Raw genomic sequence first — 20,292 nt, forward strand, 5'->3', positions numbered from 1 at the left:
ATCTGGGTGGTGCTCTTTGCTATGGTGTTGAATCATCAACTGGTCTTCGGACTAGGGGCCGCAAGGTCTTGTTTCCTCAATGACGAGGTTTTTGCTATGTTATGTGTATAGAGCCACAATACGCTCTATGACACGCAAGGCTAAGGCAAAATTTGTGCCTCTTTCAGAAGTGATAGCTGGTATGAGACGGCTATGCACCAAGCGACATGAACTACATGAAATGCGCATTTGAAAATGTGTTTGATTAGCTTCCGCTAGGCAGTTGCGCACGGGGCAGTGCGTAGGGACAATGAAAATGATTTAGCATATGGAAACGTGTTGGTACGCGTCCTTTGAGCGTTAGGCTAGCCAGCTTGGCGCATCACGGGTTTGTGAGGCATTCTATGCCCATGACAGAGTGATAATTAGGCTTGCGGCGGTAAGGAAGGACTGTCGCGCCACATTAGCTTATTGAAAAAAATAAGCTCGTGACATACCAATCACTCATATATATAAAGGTGGTAGCTGCATGATCACTTTTTTAACATGACCAAAACGAACTCGGATGAAGCGTCCATCGCGGGCATAATGGTAGCTCCGTGCGAGGTTCCGCCAACCAACACCTTTAGCGGCGACTTTTGTTGCCACTAAAAGAGCTGTAATGAGACTTTTAGCAGCGACAAAATTCGTTGCTAAAGGTCTAAGACCTTTAGCGGTGACTTTTTTGTCGCCGCTAAAAGTCTTAGCATGGAAACCTTTCCGTTGAGCATCCATCTTGCAACGAAAGTTCATTTTGGTCGTGTTCAAAAGTGATCATGCACCTACCACTCACTATATATATATATATATATATATATATATATAGAGAGAGAGAGAGAGAGAGAGAGAGAGAGAGAGAGCATAGTGACAACAACAACAACAACTACGCCTTCATCCCAAAACAATTGGGGTCGGCGATATAAACCAACAAAGAAAATCATTATGGGTCTTCCACATGAATCCTTCTCCCCATTCATTTCTATCCAATGCCATGTCCTCGGTGAGGTTCAAAGCATTCATATCCTTTCTTATCACCTCCATCCATGTCTTCCTAGGCCTACCCCGACCTCTTTTAACTAATATATTTTCCCATTTCTCCATCCTTCTAACTGGAGCATCATTAGGCCTTCGTCGAATATGTCCAAACCACCGTAAACGATTCTCTCTCATCTTATTTTCAATGGGTGCAACGCCTACCTTCTTACGTATCTCCTCGTTCCGAATCTTATCTTTTATTGTATTTCCACACATCCATCTCAGCATACGCATCTCAGCTACACTCATTTTTTGAATATGATGTCTCTTGGCAGCCCAACATTCCGTACTATATAGTAAAGCGGGCCTAATAGTCGTCCTATAAAACTTTCCCTTCAACCGCAATGGCATTCTACGATCGCACAACACTCCAGTTGCACTCGTCTATTTCATCCATCCAACCTTTATCCTATGATTTACATCTCCATCAATTTCTCCATACTTTTGAATGATAGATCCCAAATATTTGAAAGAATCATCCACCGGTATTTCGTACTCACCAAGCTTCACTACACTCCCATCACTACTTCGTTGCTTACTAAATCGACATTCCATGTATTCTGTCTTACTCTTACTCAACTTAAAACCTCTTGCTTCCAATGTCTGTCTCCATAATTCTAACTTAGCATTAACCCCAGCTCTAGACTCATCAATCAAAACAATATCGTCAGCAAACAACATACACCATGGCACATTTTCTTGAATTGATCTCGTAAGCTCATCCATCACTATAACAAATAGGAAAGGGCTTAAAGCAGATCCTTGATGTAACCCAACCATTATAGGAAAATTGGTTGTCACCCCTCCACAAGTGCGAACATTGGTTACTACTCCTTCATACATATCTTTAATTATACTAATGTACTTGAGAGAAACACCTTTCTTCATCATTGTCCACCAGAGAACGTCCCTAGGTACTCTATCGTAAGCCTTCTCCAAATCAATAAAAACCATATGCAAATCTTTGTTCCTCTCTTTATTTCTCTCAATAAGTTGTCTAAGAAGATGTATAGCTTCCATAGTTGATCTTTCAGGCATAAAACCAAATTGATTCTCCGATATCATGACAATCTTCCTCAACCTAGACTCAATCACCCTCTCTCAAAGTTTCATAGTATGACTCATGAGTTTTATACCACGATAGTTTGTGCAATCTTGTATATCACCCTTATTCTTATATAGAGGCACCAAAGTACTCTTCCTCCACTCATTAGGCATCTTATTTGTCCGCCAAATCTTGTTAAAAAGATTTGTCAACCATTCTAAACCTTTCTCTCTCAAGCATTTCCAAGCCTCGATAGGTATACCATTTGGGCCAACTGCCCTTCTTGATTTCATTTTCTTCAAAGCCTCTGCAATTTCTTTCTTTTGAATCTTGCGCATGAAGTCACAATTTATCTCATGAAAAGGAATTGAAAAGTCTCCAAGATACTGAGCATGACTTTCATTAAATAGTTTATCAAAATAATCTTTTCATATCTCCTTAATCTCCTCATCTTTGACTAAAACCCTTTGCGTTTCATCTTTGATACATCTAACCATACCCAGATCCCTCGATTTCCTATCTCTCATCTTTGCAAGCCTATAAATATCCTTCTCACCATCTTTGGTATCCAACTTATCATAAACCTCCTTATATACCTTATCCCTCGCATAGTGACAAACATTAAAAATTGCAAAATCTCATTTTTTTTAAAAATTTGCGAGAATTTAATTTTTTTTCATAAATCTTGTATTTTTTCATAAATCTTGGCAATAAAAAAATAAATTAAAAAATATAAAAAATATGTTTTTATAAAAAGTATTAATAAAAATCATTTAAAAATAAAAAATATATACTGTTTTTTCATGATAAATGGCCATTTAAAATGTAAATATTGCGTTTAAAATGTGATATTTATGTTTTTTCATATATCTCAAGATATTTTGAAAATCTCGTGATAAATTCCCGTTTTATACTTTCAGGCACTTTCTTACTATATTATCGCGAGATTTTTTCATAATTCTCATGATATTTGTCACTATAATATGGAGTAATATTTGTTATCCTCTCCTTGTAAGGAATTCCGTAGTGAAAAAATGTACTTCATTGAGCTGCTAGAGGCAAGGAAGGAAAAAATCAAATTTTTATTGGAACCAGCAATTTGGTTGGAAAATTCAACTCCATTCACCATCAATGGATGAGCCTCATGAAAGATCTGTCCTCACTAAGGCCAATACATGCAGCTGATGCTCCATGTTGGAAGCATTCTACTATAATGGTTAATTCAGCCTTACCTCATTCTACCGAATGGCCCATAGTGACAAAAGTTAAAAACGGCAAAATATCAAAAGCCAAAAACTCTCGAGAAGTTGAAAATTGCTTGAAAATCTTGCGTTTTTAGCAAAATCTTGGCAATAAAAAATAAATTAAAATTGTAAAAACTGACATGGTTTTTTCAGGATAAACTCACGAGAAATTACCGTTTTTAACTTTTGGGTAATTTCTCGCAAGATTTTGTAAAAATCTCACGATATTTATCACTATGGTTAGACTTAGACCCACTGAACGTTCAATGGATCTCCTGACCAAGAGCTAAGGGTGGCAATCGTGTCGGGTTGGCGGGTCGGCAGGTCAGCATACTTCAACCCGAACCCGACCCATTTATTAAACGGGTAGACTGTGGCAAACACGAACCCGGCCTGTTTAATAAACGGGTAACCCGACATGACCCGCCAACCCATTTAATAAATGGGTTGGGTCGGGTAAACGGGTTCTCAGGTTGGCAGGTCGGGTTGACGGGTCGGGTTGGCGGGTCGGGTTGGCGGGTCGGGTTGGCGGATTGGCATACCCCTAACACAAACTCGACCCGTTTAATAAACGGGTTAGGCGGGTCAACCCGTTTATTAAGCGGGTTCATTTTTTCCAAACCCGAACCTGCCTAAGAGGCGGGTTGGCGGGTCAGGTTGGCGGGTCGTGTCAGGTTTTGCCACCCCTACCAAGAGCGGAGGAATCATCTTGGCATTTATTTTGGGAGTGTGCATTTGTGAATGAATACTTCAGGCTTCGGGTCTGGCGGACCCGTACCAAAACAACAACCGCCCCATGTGGCAGATGGTTTGGATACTGGGCCTTCAGCTTGACACATGACCCGATTACCAGATGGGATACCACCTCGGTAGTAGTTCACTGTGAATTACTGATTAGGATTCACTTCAAATTGATGGACAAATGATCTTTTTATCCAGGAATTGGGTTCAAATAGTTGTAGTGAGTGATATCTCTCATCAATACTTTCAATTACATGAATACAAATATTTTTCCTTATAATATTTTAATTTTTTCAATCTAACCCTTTATGTGATCTACATATTATTAACTTAATAGCCACTAACTTTTGAATCATATTTTTTTGATGTATATATCAGATTTTATGAAGGTCGAAAAATCAACGGTCAACAATAAACCACATTTTCAAATCTCAAAAAAACATGTTTTTACATTGAAAAACTAATGATATATCCAATGGTCGATTCTGGGTATTTAGATCATGCTGAACACATCTATGAAGTTAGATTTGGTCAAAAGAAACTTTCCCATGTGAGTTCCAATTAGAAAGATTTAAAATTTGGGTTTTTTTATTAAATAAACGAGGAACCCTTGTTGAAGGGAATGGGGTTTTTCCTCAACCTGGCTTCCAAGCTTCATCCCTGTTTCATGTCCTTCATCCTCAGTCCAAACGGGACGAGGCGGGGTGAAACCCCGTTTCTCCCCGGTCTATTGCCATCTCTAAAGGTATTTTAGTTATTTTACTAACGGGGATTGGGGAGGGGGCGGGAGGCGACGGGGCAGAGCTGAGGAGGGAAAAGTGCTCCCCACACGGGTTTTGATTTTAACCTTCATCCCCATTTCATGTCCTCCATTCCCGGTCCAAACGAGGCGAGGCGCACCCGGGCCCGTTTTTCCCCTCCACTGCCATCCCTAACTCAGACTGGTTATAACAAATGAATTGCAGTGCAACTAAAGGGGTCTCAGCTTGTCTGGTAGGAGCAGCTAGTGCACGTCACATTGTGTTAGAACGTTGCAAGTTCAAATCCCAATGGTATAGCTGTATAACTGCAGGAGTCTGCCTAACCTCAGCTTGCCTTTCAAAAATAAATGAAATGCAGTAGTCTGTGTGAGTATCATCCTTGGGCAGCATGCTAATCTTCTGTGTAGAGTTCCAATTTTATCGGATGTCTCTTATCGTTTGGTTTTTTATAAGAAATAAAGATGGCATATTGGTCTCAGTTCGTGTCCCATACTAAAAATATCGTCGATATTTTGTAAATATTCAATTTCAACTCGGTATTTATATAAAGCGATAAAATCATGATGAAACCAAGATCATTTGAATGATATTTCTAGCATATCGTGATTTTTCACGTTTTCACTTTTTAAAATCTCTTTTATGAATGATAAAATTCAATACTTTTTCTTGAACGTGTTTCAGATAGAACATAGGCTGATGTTTTTACCTATATTTGTCTTATAAAAACACAAAAAAAAAATCAATGTGGTGCAAAAAAAAATTCTACCAAGTAGGGTTGGGAAAGAAGCCAAGCTGATCATGGCTCGGCCCGTAAAGCGCTCATTCAAACTCGTAAAATAGGCTCGGCAAGCTGAATATGAACAATAGGTACTTGGCTTAGCCCAATCCATATAAACTCTAGGTAATAAGAAATATTGTTTAGATATAATTTGCATGTATTATTTTGTAATCTTATTTCTTCTGGTTTAAAAACAATGTATTTCTTCTACGAAAAAAAGTTGGGTCGAACTCGGCTTAGCTCGCCACAAGAATGAGCCAAGCTTTGAACAATTCAAGATCATCTCATAAAGCTTATTTACCAGCCTTAGAAAAAAAGGCCCAATAAGAAGATTTGTAACATTGTGCTTGTTGTAGGGTTTTATCAGTAAGGGTGTCAACGGGTCTGGTTTACCCGGGCCAAACCTTATATGGTCCAGGTATGGTGACAAATAAAAAGACTCGATTAAAACCCGGGTCCAGACCCAAAGGTTTGATTAATACATGTACCCGGGTATAGTTTGTGAAATTTTATACCAGACTTGGACCTGACCCAAGTTCTGATTAAAACTCTTCATTTTTCTATATAAAAATGATACAAAAAAAATATTATTTTACTGGGTATGGTCTGGGTCTGGTTCATGTAGTTTTTATAGGATTCAGGTATGGTTTCTCTTATAGTAGACCTAATTAGTCCTTAGTTCAGTCCCGATACCATACCCAAAAATATAGTTCTTGCAGCTGATGAGTACGGGTTTTCTGTGGCTTTGCCAACAAAACAATAAGGGTAAGTAAATAACAGAAGAGCCCTCCAGCAATTTCCAAGACTAGGGATGGCAGTGGACCGGGGGGAAAGTGGGGCCCCGCCCCGCCTTGCCCCGTTTGGACCGGGGATGAAGGGTATGAAACGGGGATGGAGGCGGGGACGGAGGTTAAAATCCATCCCCTTCCGGGGGTGGAGGCGGGGATGGACGTGCACTTTTCCCCGCCCCGACCACTTTTCCCCGCAATATCCCCGCCCCGCCCCGCCTCATCCCTGTTTGAACCGGGGATGGAGGACATGAAACGGGGATGAAGGCGGGGATGGAGGATAAAATCCATTCCCCGCCGGGGGTGGAGGATAAAATCTTAAGGCGGGGTGGGGGTGGAGACCTTGTCCCCCGCCCCGCCCCACTGCCATCCCTATCCAAGACCCTTGAAGCCTACAAAGGCTTGGCTCATCTAGTAACGAAGACTTATAAATGTCACCAAGTTGATGGAACATCACAAGTTCGAAACCTACAGGTGGCGTTTTTCGCTGAAAGGTCAAAGCTGAGCATGCTCTCCTATGATTAGGGGGACCTCAAGGGTTTTACCAATTGGAGGCCAGTCAATGTGATGGGGAGAGTTTTTTCCTTAGATTATCCAACAAAAAAAATAATAATTTGAAGACCCTTGAAGCTTAAAATCTGAATCTGGATTTAGATCCACATGATAGAATAAGGATTCGACCGGACACGGTACTTGACAAAGTAATCGGCCCAAAAAAAAATATGAAAAATCACTGTAAAAAACAGCAAAAATCATGGCGACTCCCTGAGGACAAGGGCTAAGCCCACAAAGTTTTACGCTATCAGGACAACGACCGTAAGTACGACAGACAAAGCCAGCGCAGCTAAATCTCTGATGGTAGGTGTGGATTCTCCGTGTAAATATAGAAGAACAGCATTAACAGTGCAGTGACTTTTTCTTGCCAATCACTTTATTAAGTGCTCTATCATTTGGATCTGCTCTCCTATATATCTGACCCGTTCACACTAATGTTGTTAGAATTGTCCGAATCGTTTTTTTAAAATGATTCAAGGAATCGGACTATTATGATTCTGAACCGAACTGATTTGCCCAATTTTTAACCAGTAGATGACACGTGTCAGGAAAACATTAAAATCATATTACAATTATTTAAAAATTATTTCAAACACTTTACTTAAAAAATAAGTCCATTCAGCTTATTTTTTTTATCGATTTTTTGCTGATAAGTTATGAAATGGCTGATTGAAACCGATTTGCAATGATACTGATGACACTGCTTCATAGTAAGAGTGTCAATGGATCAGGTTTAACCCAGACCCCACCCGTACCAAACACTATAGGGTCCGGTTTTGGTGATAAAATAGTTGGTTCAATTAGAAACTGGGTCTGATCCAAAGGGTCCAATTAGTATATAGAGTTGGGTATATGGTTTGTGAAAATTTATACCAGACACAGGTCAGACCCGGACCCCACCCGTACCAAACACTATAGGGTCTGGTTTTGGTGATAAAATAGTTGGTTAAATTAGAAACTGGGTCTGACCCAAAGGGTCCTATTAGTATATAGTGGTCCTAATGTATATAGAGTTGGGTATGGTTTGTGAAATTTTATACCAGACACAGGTCAGACCCGAGTTCCAATTAAGACCCATGATTTTTCAATATAAAAAAATAAAAAGTATTATTGTATCAGGTATGAACCGGGTCTAGTTTATGTAATTCTTATAGGGTCCCAATATGATTTTTATTATAACCAATGTTATCAGCATCAGTGAGTACAGGCCTGTATTAGCCGATTATTTCGATACGCTTCACCCTGAATCAGTTATTATTTAAGTAAATACCAAAAAATATTAAGAATTATTTTTATTATTATTTTAATACTATTTTAATGGTTTAAACACATGTCACGTTATATGGTTGACACATAATATTTTTTTATTAGTTTCTGGCTGATACAGAACGATTCGGCTGAGTATCGGTAACGATACTTCTGAATCAGTGACCCAACGATTCAGGGCAGATACTAATACTAACAACATTGCTTATAACAGACCCAGTAAGACCGAGCTCAGACCCACTACCCACACCTTAAAACAGATTCGAGTTATAACTCACTTGGGTTTGAACCAGATCCGAGCCATTGACAATCCTACTTAGGGATGGCAGTGGATCGGACCGGGGGCAGGGAACAACGTCTCCACCCCCACCCCGTCTCAAAATCCTACCCTCCATCCTTGCACGGGTTTTGATTTTAACCTTCATTCCCGGTCTAAACGGGACAAGGCGGGGCGAAACCGCATTTTCCTTCGATCCACTGCCATCTCTTAAGTCGGAAACATGATGAGATGGGGCAAGGTGGAGATCGAAGACGGAGATGGGGTAGGATTGGGGAAAGTGTAAGTCCATCCCTACCTCCATCCCCACTAGGGGTGGCAATCGGGTTGGGTTGGCGGGTTGGCAGGTCAGCATACCTCAACACAAATCCGACCCGTTTATTAAACGGGTCGACTGTGACAAACACGAACCCGACCCATTTATTAAACGGGTAACCCATTTAATAAACGGGTTAGCGGGCGGGTTGACGGGTCAGGTTTGGGTAAACGGGTTGACCCGCCCGCCTAACCCGTTTATTAAACGGGTTAGGCGGGTCAGCCAGGTTGGCATACCCCTAACACGAACCCGACCCGTTTAATAAATAGGTTAGGCGGGTCAACCCATTTATGACATGAACCCGTTTAAGCCAAACTCGAACCCGGCTAAGAAGCAGGTTGGCGGGTCAGGTTAGCGGGTAATGTCAGATTTTGCCACCCCTAATCCCCACACGAGTTTTGATTTTAACCTCCATCCTCGTTTCATGTCCTCCATCTCCGGTCCACACGGGACGAAGGGGAAGCCGGACCCCGTTTCCCTTCCCGTTTCCCTTCGGTCCACTGCCATCCCTACTTAATACCCCTACATAAAAGGGCAAGAAAGAAAGCATACCTCCAACCGCGTGGAAGCTGAAAAGAGAGTAGCGGACAAAATACTAAAAAGCTGACATATCACGAGTGTTTCACGCGGCATCTCTCTGCCCCAACCCAACCCCTTCTTTACTTTGTCCAAACCGCGTGACGTTTTCAATAAAAGACCAATATCTAGATTTGTAATGTAACGTATATTATTATATATATAATACATTATATATATTATAATACAGTATATATAACATAGTATTTATATAAATAATATAAGTTATATATAATATAATATAATATATAATATAATAAGCCTGGCCCGGCCCGGCCCGGTCCGGTCAACGGCCAGATGGGCCTGGTCCATTACTGGGTGGGCTTGATGACCACCAATATATTAAATTATCACCTTTAAAGGGATTTTTTTTTTCAAAATGTGTGGTAAAAGATTTTTAAAAAATGGTCAATGTTTGTGAGGATGCTCTAAACCAATTCTGACAACGTTGGAGTTAATCATTCATTTGCATCCTGTGCCTGACACCGACCATCAGGATCTTCACCTCACTTGCCTTAGCATTTACTTCAATTTAGGGTTTAGGGTTTATGAGATAGGAAAATCAGATGGCCATGAGTAAATGAAGGCTGGTTAAAGAAACTGTGAATTATCACCATTAAATTAATGGTGGACACTGGACATTCAGGAATATGCCACAAGCCCACCTGCACCTAATCTGAAAGAGGAGGGGGTTGTTGGATGTGAATGGTTCGGATTTGGATCGATGCGATCAATACCATATTCAACTAATCTGATTTGGGTTAAATGGATTTGAATTCAGATGGTGAAAAGCTCACAGCAGATCAACTTTTTTTACATGTAAATGGATTCAGTGACAAAAAATCAAACCCATGTCCGCATTTGATTATAATCAAATATAATTTTGGCTTACCAAATGCAACTAAGGATCCGTTCCATGGCACATGGGAGATGGTATTTAACGAGGGTTTGATTAATACCACCTATTTGCGCAGGCGAACCCTATTTTGGGAGATGAGAATGGTGTTGAGAATGGAGAAGGGGGTGGATATAGGTGACTTTCAGCTACAACATCACAAGGATGTAGTTGACAGCCTCATGTCTCATTTTATTATCCACTTACATCACCCCTCTCATCTCTTCTCTAACACCAGCTCCCAAACAAAGCCTAAATAAAATCAAATTTGGTATGATATAGGATAGTTAAACTCGATTGTACATAAAAACATATCTGATTAGCTATTTGGTTCCAGATTTATGACTTTTTCATCCGACTTCAAATCCAAATCTGAATCCAATTATGCAATATCTAACTAAGTTGGATTCAATAATGCCTAGATCCAAACCAAATCCAACCCATTTGCATTGACCTTCCAAGGAGGATGGTGCCTCCTAGCTCACACCATTGTTGACTCATGCAATCATTGCCAAGAATTGGCTCTAGATTTTGTGAAATCTGTTGGACTTGGAATCCAATCTCATCAAGAGAGGGGGAATTTAGGTTTTTGCTGAAATTAGATTCTAATTCTAAAATCCAATATTGTTAAAATCAGTTCAGTAAGTGAATCAGTCTCTTAAAAAGATGCAAAAACTCGAATTGAATCGAATTGATCTTGAACAAGTGTCATTAAAAATAAAAAATATTTAAAAAAAAAATTGAATCCACCTTGAGTAAGCTTCTTTTATCTGCTTTTGGCAGATTCAACATTGCTACTATCCATAGACATACACACAAACTTGTAAAAAATTGTAGTAGTCTCCTTAGCACTATGAATGTCATAAGAACCAAAGCTATCAGTCAATTCACTGCTAAAGGTAAACCCATCTCAAGGATCAATGCACCCAAGGAAAAATGGTGGCGTTTGGGTTGCTGAAAGCATTATCTTGCGCACCAACCGGAGACTCGGCTTGTTTGGTAGAAGCTGTTAGTGCACGTCACCATGTGTTGGGATATTGCAAGTTCAAAACCCAATGGTACGTTGTGGAACTGGTGGGGTCTGCCTAACCCCAGCTCTCCTATAAAAAAAAAGCATAATGATGGCCCTGCCTAGGGGTGTCAACGGGACGGGTTTACCTAGACCTGACCCGGACCAATCCTACAGTCGGTGACAAATAGGATGACCCGATGAAGTCCTGAGTCCAGACCTTCGGGTCTGATTAATACATGGACCTGGGTATAGTTTGTGAAATTTTATACCAGACCCAGGCTCAACCCGAGTTCTGATTAAGACTCACAATTTTTCAATGTAAAAATGATAAAAAAATATTATTTTACCAGGTATGGTCTGAGTCTGATTCATGTAGTTTTTATCGGGTGCGGATATAATTTCTCTTATAATAAATTCAATTAAACCCGAGTCCAAACCCGATACCATACCCAAACATCTGGTCCTCTGACCTGATTCTAAATAGCAGTCATCATGGTAAGGAAAATATTATAAATGGCAGACTGACTCAAGCCAAACACAAGCCCAATCTCAAGAACAGCACCACACTTGGGAACTCTGCATCACACTGGTAAAAAGTACAATGGAGATCAATTATATATTGAAGGATGGATTATAGAATGTAAATGTTTTTTTTTTAAAAGCAGGCTGGGGTTAGGCAGACTCCTACCAAATATCTCTTAAGCCCCATGCGGCAGAGGGATTCGAACCTGAGCCACAGGACCCCGCTTACCATATGGGATACCGCCTCGGTGGTTAATGTAAATGGTTTTGATTCAGGTTGGATATAGCCAATAAAAAATCTCCCCATATTGGCTGAATGAATTCCAATTTCTATTAAAATTTAGAAACTCATACCATTTGTGATCTTTTTACATATAATTGGATTAACATATCCATCAATTCCAAATATCCACCTAATTCAATGGCAAAAATAAAAAAATATACATCTGCATAGCTTACCAAATCATCTAAACAGAATAGAATTTGGTGGTCTGATACTGATAATAAAAGATCCATTGACATCCCTCTATACAAAATTACCTGATTAGCTCATGTAATCGAATACGTACTCAGGTACTAACCAAGGCACATGAAAATTTACATCTTAAGGTAAAATGTCATAACAAAAAAGCTAATTTCATGAAGGTTATTGCCTAGCAAGATTATGAAAATACATATATACATCTTGCACTGGACATTTTCTTAAGCAAAATTGTGGATCTAAATCTTAGCCCGGATAAGTTTAGGCCTAGTCATCCCTGAGATCACAGACCAAAACCAAAGAATATATGCAAGACAGAAGGCACCAAATTAACATTCACAGTGTATTTGACATTTTTATCTGTGCCATCACCATTTAGAAGACAACCCATGTCTATCTTGAGCTCATATAACCCCTCCCCCCCCCCAAAAAAAAAAATGAAATTGGAACATCACATAATCACCACATGACAGCAAATTAATACAAACCACATATTTGATTAATCATCAAAGTTTACATAAACCATATATTTGATTAATAATCAAAGTTTACATAGCATATGTCATAATAATAAAAGATAAAAACCATATTATGACACACAATCCCATATTAAAATCTACTCTGCTGCCCCCCAAAGGGGTTTGGCATAGTGGGATGGGGCCTAGGCCGCTAGGCAGGCGGTCTAGGTTCAAATCCCATGGGAGTCACTCCTTGAGCAAGCAGCAAGTCGAAGCATGGTGACTCACTTGGGGCAAGACAGTGATCGTAAGTACGACAGGCAGAGCCGGAACGGCTAGGTCTATGATCCTGGGGACTGCGGGCTGCCTGAGTTTTGCAGCCTCTTCAGCCAACTTCAACACCATCACCAAAAGTACACTTTCCGGTCAGTCTCTCTCTCTCTCAAAAACCAATCCTCTCCTTATCTCTCCCCTGTTACTAATTCCCTATCTAATACACTAAAATGATATATATATATATATATATATATATAAGGTAAAATATAAAGAACGAACATGGTTTTTCCCTTCCCACGCACACTTTCTCTCTCTAGGCTAAAGGGACTGGATTTGGATCAGACCCTGAAGTTCTTGCCCACAAAGGTTTGGCCGAACTGCCAATTGGCTGGGGCAATGTTCCAGGAGGTGGAGGTCCGGCGGTCGCTGCCGGTGACCCTGAAGGAGAGGGACTGTCCGACGAGGACCCCATTGGACTGCCAGTTTTGCCCCCAGTTCCTGCTCATGGACAACCACCCTGTGTTGGATCCCTTCACGCTCACCCTGATGATGTCCCCTGCTCCGGCCACATTGCTCACCAGCACCAGGTTGAAGTACCGGAACCCGTTGATCGTGAACCGGATCCCGCCTGTCTTCCGGCAGGGCACCCTGCATAATCATCGACCGTCAATTTCAACAATTAAATAAAAAATATAAGCAAATATAAATCCCAATAAAATGTAATTGTTAAGCAAAGTGATAAACTTTAGCTCATGAGTGTTTGGCTCATCTGGTAAGGGTGACTTGCAAAAGTAACTAAATGAAAGAGCCATCACGAAGTCGAAGCTCTCTGGTGGACAAAATGGAGTTAAGATTGTTGCAGCTACAAGAACATGAGTGAGCGAGGTGGTTTTCTTCGTTTATTCAAAAAAAAAAAAAAACGAGCAATATTTTTTTTATCAGCAAACCGAAAGATAACCCCACCGAAATTCGAAACTGAGACCTCTTCGTTATCATAATGTGACCTAACCATCCAGCTAATATCTTAATAAAAAAATATTGACCGGATGTGAATAAAATAGAATTTTATCAATAACCATCAAGCTAATTTTAGACACTTTTTCATAATATGCCGCTTCGTTGATCTGGTAGGGGTAACTTGTCCAATACCAAGTTGACGGGATGTCACGAGTTCGAAACCCAGCGCAACCAGAGAATCTGTTGCTCCGACGTCAAGCTGGATGTACTACTTCCTCGGTGGCAGGAAGCAGTGTTGTCAGACTCAGAGTTGTATCTGACCCTCAATTGATTTTTAAACCGATTCAGGGAATCGTGCCATTCTGATTCTGAATCGAATCTCACTGAATCAGCTGATTTTTAAGCACAAATTAGTACAATAGTATTAGAGAGAGTAATGGGTCCGTGCTAAACCAATTACAATTTGGTGCTAAATGGGTTTTTCGGGCTTATTTTATTTTATTTTTAAATTCTGACCGTAGAGATGTGATCTATGTCCTTGATTTTAGAGGGATCATCAGCTCTTGAAGAGTTTGATCGGTGGGTTTTATAAAGTTCAAAAAATCAACGGTCCAAAATCTTTGTAAATTTTAGAGACTCCAAACATCATTTTTTTCATGGAAAACACTGATCCAGGTGTGGATTCTTAGTAAATCGACCATGCCCAACAGAATTATGGGGCAGAAACCGCATAAAAAGCACCAGAGAAGCCCGAAAAAACTATTTAGCATGGGGTTGAGCACCAAATTGGTTTAGCACGGATCCATTTTCCATATTAGAGATATTTAAAATTAAATTAAATTTTTTTAAAAAAATATTTAAAAGTAAATCGAATAAGCTTAGTTTTTTTTGTGACGACGGGTGAAGAAGGCCCACGATCACCCTGCCTTACGTGGCCCACCTCTGAAAGAGACCGACGCAGCCGTGCGCCGGTGGGTTTGATCCGGTGCGCCGGTGCCTTCATCGGAGCCCAGCGATGTATTTTGATCATTTTCTCTCTCCCCACAAAAAAAAGAGAAAAAACTACTGAAGTTCGAGCAATTAAAAAAATTAAAGAACACAAAAAATAGTCCCATCGTCAGAAAACAATCCTCCAAAGCGATGGAGAAACATTCTTGAGCGTACATGCAATATCTGCATGCACATGCTCTCTAGAGTCTAGCCACTGGATTCCCCACCAATCCCACGTCATATTCCGGCCAAAAATCCGGACCCTATCTTGAGAAACCATAATAAAGAGCAAAGAAAATCGAAATCTACAAAAAAAATCAGAAACTCGGTGCATTTTCCGGCAAGAATCAGGCCAAGATACCCAAACGCCCACCTCCTAGCCCGCAGACTAAAATGCTTCTAAAACCGGAAACAGAAACAGGGAAGCATGGATGCACAATGATCGTAACCCACATTGTACAAAACCCAGCTTTTCCGGTGAGAATCCGGCGGAAAACACGAAACCACAAAAGAGGTGAGCGTGACCCAACAATCTCACAACATTACACCAAAACCTCACTTCAGTTCCGGCCAGATCTCAAAGCAGAAACATGGGAGCACGAGCCCCAAATCCCACCCGCATTACACAAAACCTACGCCGTATTCAGGCGAAAATTCCGGGCATAGCTCAAGAAAAACGTGGCTACAAAACTCGACCCACATAAAAGGCCAAATATAAGGCCAAACATAAGGCCGGAAAGGCATAGTCGATGGACAACAGGTGAAGCTTAAAGACTAAATTGGCCAAAATATTGGTGATCGGTTCAAAGACGCAAGGTAGCCTTACGCTGAATTTTAACCTGGTGCCATACTCTCAAGAAAAGCTCATACAACCTTCGACCAGCCTAAAAAAACCCTGCGAAAGCTCCGGCGAAACGAAGTTTTCGGCGGGGAATGGAGTGCTCGAAAAAGGAGGAGATGGGGGTGGTCGGAAAACGAACCTCCGGTAGGCGACGGGGACAATGCCGGCACGGTACTCAGCGATCTTGAGGAACATGGGCATGGCGAGGTCGAAGTGGGGGCGGGGAGGGTTGCACCAGCCTCCGTTATCGCTGGGGAGGGCGAAGTTGGGGGGGCAGAAGTTGGTGGCGGTGATGAAGATGGAGGGGCTGCCGGAGTGGCACCAGTGAGGGTCGTTGGCGCACTTGATCTCGAAGCAGGCGCCGCAGCTCAGCCCATCGTTGAAGAGGGCGGTGCTCAGCGCCGCCGTCTCCACGCCGTAGCCCTGGCTGTAGAGGTTGCCGTAGCCGCACGCCCCACCTGTAAAATCAAACGAAAACCATCAAAATAACTCCTTTTTAACCGATTTTTCACGGGTTAAAAACCTAGTTTCAGCGGGTTAGGGGAAGCACCCATCGTGCCGGAGGCGTCGCTGCCGCCGTAGAACGTCGCGTGGGCTGTCTGCCACTCGCCTCCAGTGTATAACCCCGGGATCCTCGCGTCCGTGGCCGCCGAGAAGAGGAGGAAGAGGGCGAGGAGCAGAGCAGTCATCTTGATTTTCGCTTTTTTTTAACGTTAAAAACTAGGTGGGGAGGGAGGGAGGGAAGAGCGAGAAAGCTGGTGAGTGCACAACGGCAAATGCAGTACTTATGGAAGTCGAGTGTAGGGGTAAAATCGGAAGAAAATGATAGTGGCGGTTTCGTAATTAACGGGAATTGGAGGTCCATAGGAAAATAAAAAGTCCTATTGTACCATACGTTTCCACCTATTTTGACATTTATACCCCTAAGGTGGTTCTTTCCTTTCTGTTTAGGTATGAACCGAAGCTTTAAGGGTAACCTGTATTAACAAATTCGTAAATATATTGGATTTAAGGGTTAAAGTTTTGTAGTGGTGAGGAAGTAAGCGTTATCCTTCGGTCGCAAGTCATGCCGTTACCGGCGGTAGAGATTTTACGACTTTTTAAGATCGACGGCTAATGGACGGGGACTTGAGCGGTGGGGCCCGCGGATTCCGTATTCATCGGCCCACGTTTCACGCCGAACTTTTGCCGTACGTGGGGTCCATCTCGAGCATCCACGCAACCACCACCACCACCACCAATGCACCAACCGAGATCGAGTTTTTTTCATTCTTTTCCCACCTTTTTTTTATCTTTTCTTTTTTTACCATTTTTGGATTTTAACGTTCTCAGTAAAAAATGAGAAGGAAAAAAAAACTTTAAGAACAGTGAATGAGGGGGTGGGACCCACGACCCCATGTGCAGCAGATGGGGGCCGTTGCTACGGGTCAAATGGGAGAGGTCACCTCCCACGTGAGTTTGAATAATTGTTGGTTTTGTCTTCTTTTTCAAACCCCAACATCCATCCTTTCTTTTCTCTCTCTCTCCTTAGTAATATGTTTCTTTCTATGTCCCTCTTTTATCTTTTCTCTCTCCTTAGTAATATTCTCTTTAGTAAAATGTTTCTCTCTCTCTCTTTAATATGTTTCTTTCTTTTTATATCTTCCATTTTTTTTATGTCATAGACATTATCAATACAACTCCCTGTCACGCTCCTGTTTTTGGGCTTGGTCATTATTTTCTCTCTCTCTTTCTCTCTAAATGCTTGCAAGCATGTCTCTCTCTTACTCATCTTCTTTGTCCTAAACTTAGGGCACAAATTAGTAATATTTTTAAAATAATATGTTTTCATTATTATTAATTACTTTTTTATTAATATTAATTAATGCAGTAAAAACAATTTTTTTTACTTAATACATATCCTTATAAAGGGCAGAGCAACGTTATAGTTTCTAATTTCAATTTGAATTTTCATTCTATGAATTTAATTAGAATTAATTTCTATAGTCTTTTTTTATTCCAAATCTAATTGGAATCCAAACCCAATTAAGAAATCCAAATTAAATCCATGTTCAATTACTAAAATCCAAATTCAAATTAAAAATCCGAATTCACATTAAATTATATTTAAATTCTAAATATAAATTAAACCCAAATTAACTTTGAATTTCATTTATGATTTTTTTAACATATAAATTCAATTTCAAGTTGACATTAAGTAAAATTCTAATTTGCATATAAATTCAATTTCAACTTTGTGGGTAGGGAGGGCCACACAAGGGAGAAATGACTTGGGTGGCCCTGGTATGAACTGAAGGTGGATAGTGCCCCCATGTCAGGGTGCGCACCACGATGCCTAACCCAATTAGGGTGACACTGAGCTTAGTGACTAGTACCCACTATATATATTCCTTTGACTCCCCCGACCTGACCTCTCTCCATTCCTTTGACCCCCCACTCCTCTCGACTCTACTACCATAGGGCAAAGGTGACAGACCCATCAGCCATGTGCCACCTCATTCAAACATTTGGAAGGCTCTAGCCATTGGCCCTGGTTTGGAGGCAACAATCGCCGTGCCACGCACTCCATTGACACAATGCAATAGGACCAGACCATCTATCTTATTTTTGCTCAGGCTGATGCCCTAGTCTGGCCATTCATCATCTGATTTCTTCTTTCTTTTCAGTACTCTTTTTTAATTAGTTTTTTGTTATGGTTTTCTTATTTAGCATGTAAAATTAAAAATATTGTTTGTTAGGACTAGGATTTAGGTTTTTTATTTTTCTTCTCTTAAATAGTTTCATTTTAATAACTAGGGTTTAGGGATTTTTATGTTTTTTTTTTCAATTAACATCTAAGTTTTTAATGAGATAGATATTAATTGGTTATTTTTGTATTTTTTATCAATATTAAACATGATTCACATACTTGATTTTAGTAAAAAAATTAAGAGTTTTGTTATTTTTGTTTCAATTAGCTTATGTATGAAAACTATGAATGATGTTTGCTATGATTGAGGTTTTTATTTTATTTTTTAATAGCATAAATGTTTAATTAGGTTTTATAATTTTTATAGTTTTTTAATAACATTTATATTTATATTTTATTTTTAAATAAAATAAATATTTAATTTAGGTTTTTTATATTTTTAATTAACATTAAATATGATTTTACATGCTTGATTAGCATAAATGCATAATTGATGATGTAAGAATTAGGGTTTTGATTTTGTATTTGTTTAAATGACATAAATTTTGGATTATGCTTTTAGACTGTTATTTAAACATGAAGAATGAATACTTGACTTTGGTTAGAACTTAGGATTTTAAGTTTTTTTTTTTCAATTAGAATAGATGAGAATTTTGGGTTTTTTTGTTTCAATTAACATGTATTTTTTTTAAATAGCAATAATCATGATTCCATCTTTAGTTTTTGTTATGGTTTGATAATTTTTTGTGTTTTGTTCTAATTTATTTTAGTAATTGATATATGTATATTTGTTTTAGTATTTGATATGTATATATATATATATTGTCGTAGAAATTATTTTTCTTTTTAATGTGCATTTGTGCCCACCCTAGTTTAAATTCCTAGTTCTGCCACTGTTTATATGCATTATTATACCAATATTTTCTATGACCCTTTAGAAACTACAAAGTTATTAATTTGGCACCCGAATTTCCTTTAACTATTTTACCGAGAAACAATATTTTTACACGGGCTTAAACATTGTAAGTGACTCTCTCTCTCTCTTTATATATATATATATATTAGAAAAATCTTCAAGAAGACCCATAAACTTTAAGCATTAATAAAAAAGATAACTAAGTTTTAAAAAAATTTAAACCCAAACCTAAAAAATATCATGGTAAATTAAAAAGATTCAAGAGTTTACTACCGTCAAGTTTGTTGTTAAATATAATGGCAAAATACTATTTTACTCTCAACATCATATTTTCATAAATTCACCTAAGAAAGAGTGAAGGAGTCTTCCAAGGGTTAACTAGTAAAATAACTGTCATGCCTTAAAATTTTAACCCAAAAATTCATGATATTTTTTTTAATACTTTTGAAATTAACAGCAAAAACCATTTGCTAAAAAGATCGGTTAAAGAGATTGGGCAAGTTACATATCTATCAAACCGCATACTGAATTAAATTAATTTTATCAATCACATAAATAATTTAATTCATTCACATAATTTTAAAATAAAATCAAAGTTAAATTTAAGGTCAATCCAAACATCCCTAGGAAAGGAAAAAGATTGACTTTCGACCTGCATTTATATTTTGGGATCGAATTCATCAACTTCCGTAGAAAATGCTAATCTAACACTAAAAAACCAGAACCAGTATACATAAACATATTTCAATAAATTAAGGCAAGTATCTATTTCAGGTATACATGATATCACAGTTGCATAACAAAAATGACATTAAGAAATAATTAACAATCTTATGGATGAGCAGGTAAATAATG

The 20,292-nt window shown here is 39.4% G+C and overlaps 2 pseudogenes across 1 annotated transcript; both read right to left on the reverse strand.

The window, feature by feature from the left end:
• Nucleotides 1-5,185: 5,185 nt before the first annotated feature.
• Nucleotides 5,186-5,280, reverse strand: LOC149823294 (U6 spliceosomal RNA; annotated as a pseudogene).
• Nucleotides 5,281-12,792: 7,512 nt separating this feature from the next.
• On the reverse strand, nucleotides 12,793-16,521 carry LOC149823295 (expansin-A4 pseudogene; annotated as a pseudogene). The gene is made up of 3 exons (XR_016435040.1): nucleotides 16,383-16,521; nucleotides 15,972-16,290; nucleotides 12,793-13,692 (listed from the first exon to the last, which is right to left on the reverse strand). The product of XR_016435040.1 is annotated as an expansin-A4 pseudogene (transcript).
• Between the last annotated feature and the right edge of the window lie 3,771 nt (nucleotides 16,522-20,292).

The sequence above is a fragment of the Nuphar pumila genome, chromosome 10, assembly GCF_984573655.1.
Source record: "Nuphar pumila chromosome 10, dmNupPumi1.hap1.1, whole genome shotgun sequence".
Lineage (NCBI taxonomy): Eukaryota > Viridiplantae > Streptophyta > Magnoliopsida > Nymphaeales > Nymphaeaceae > Nuphar > Nuphar pumila.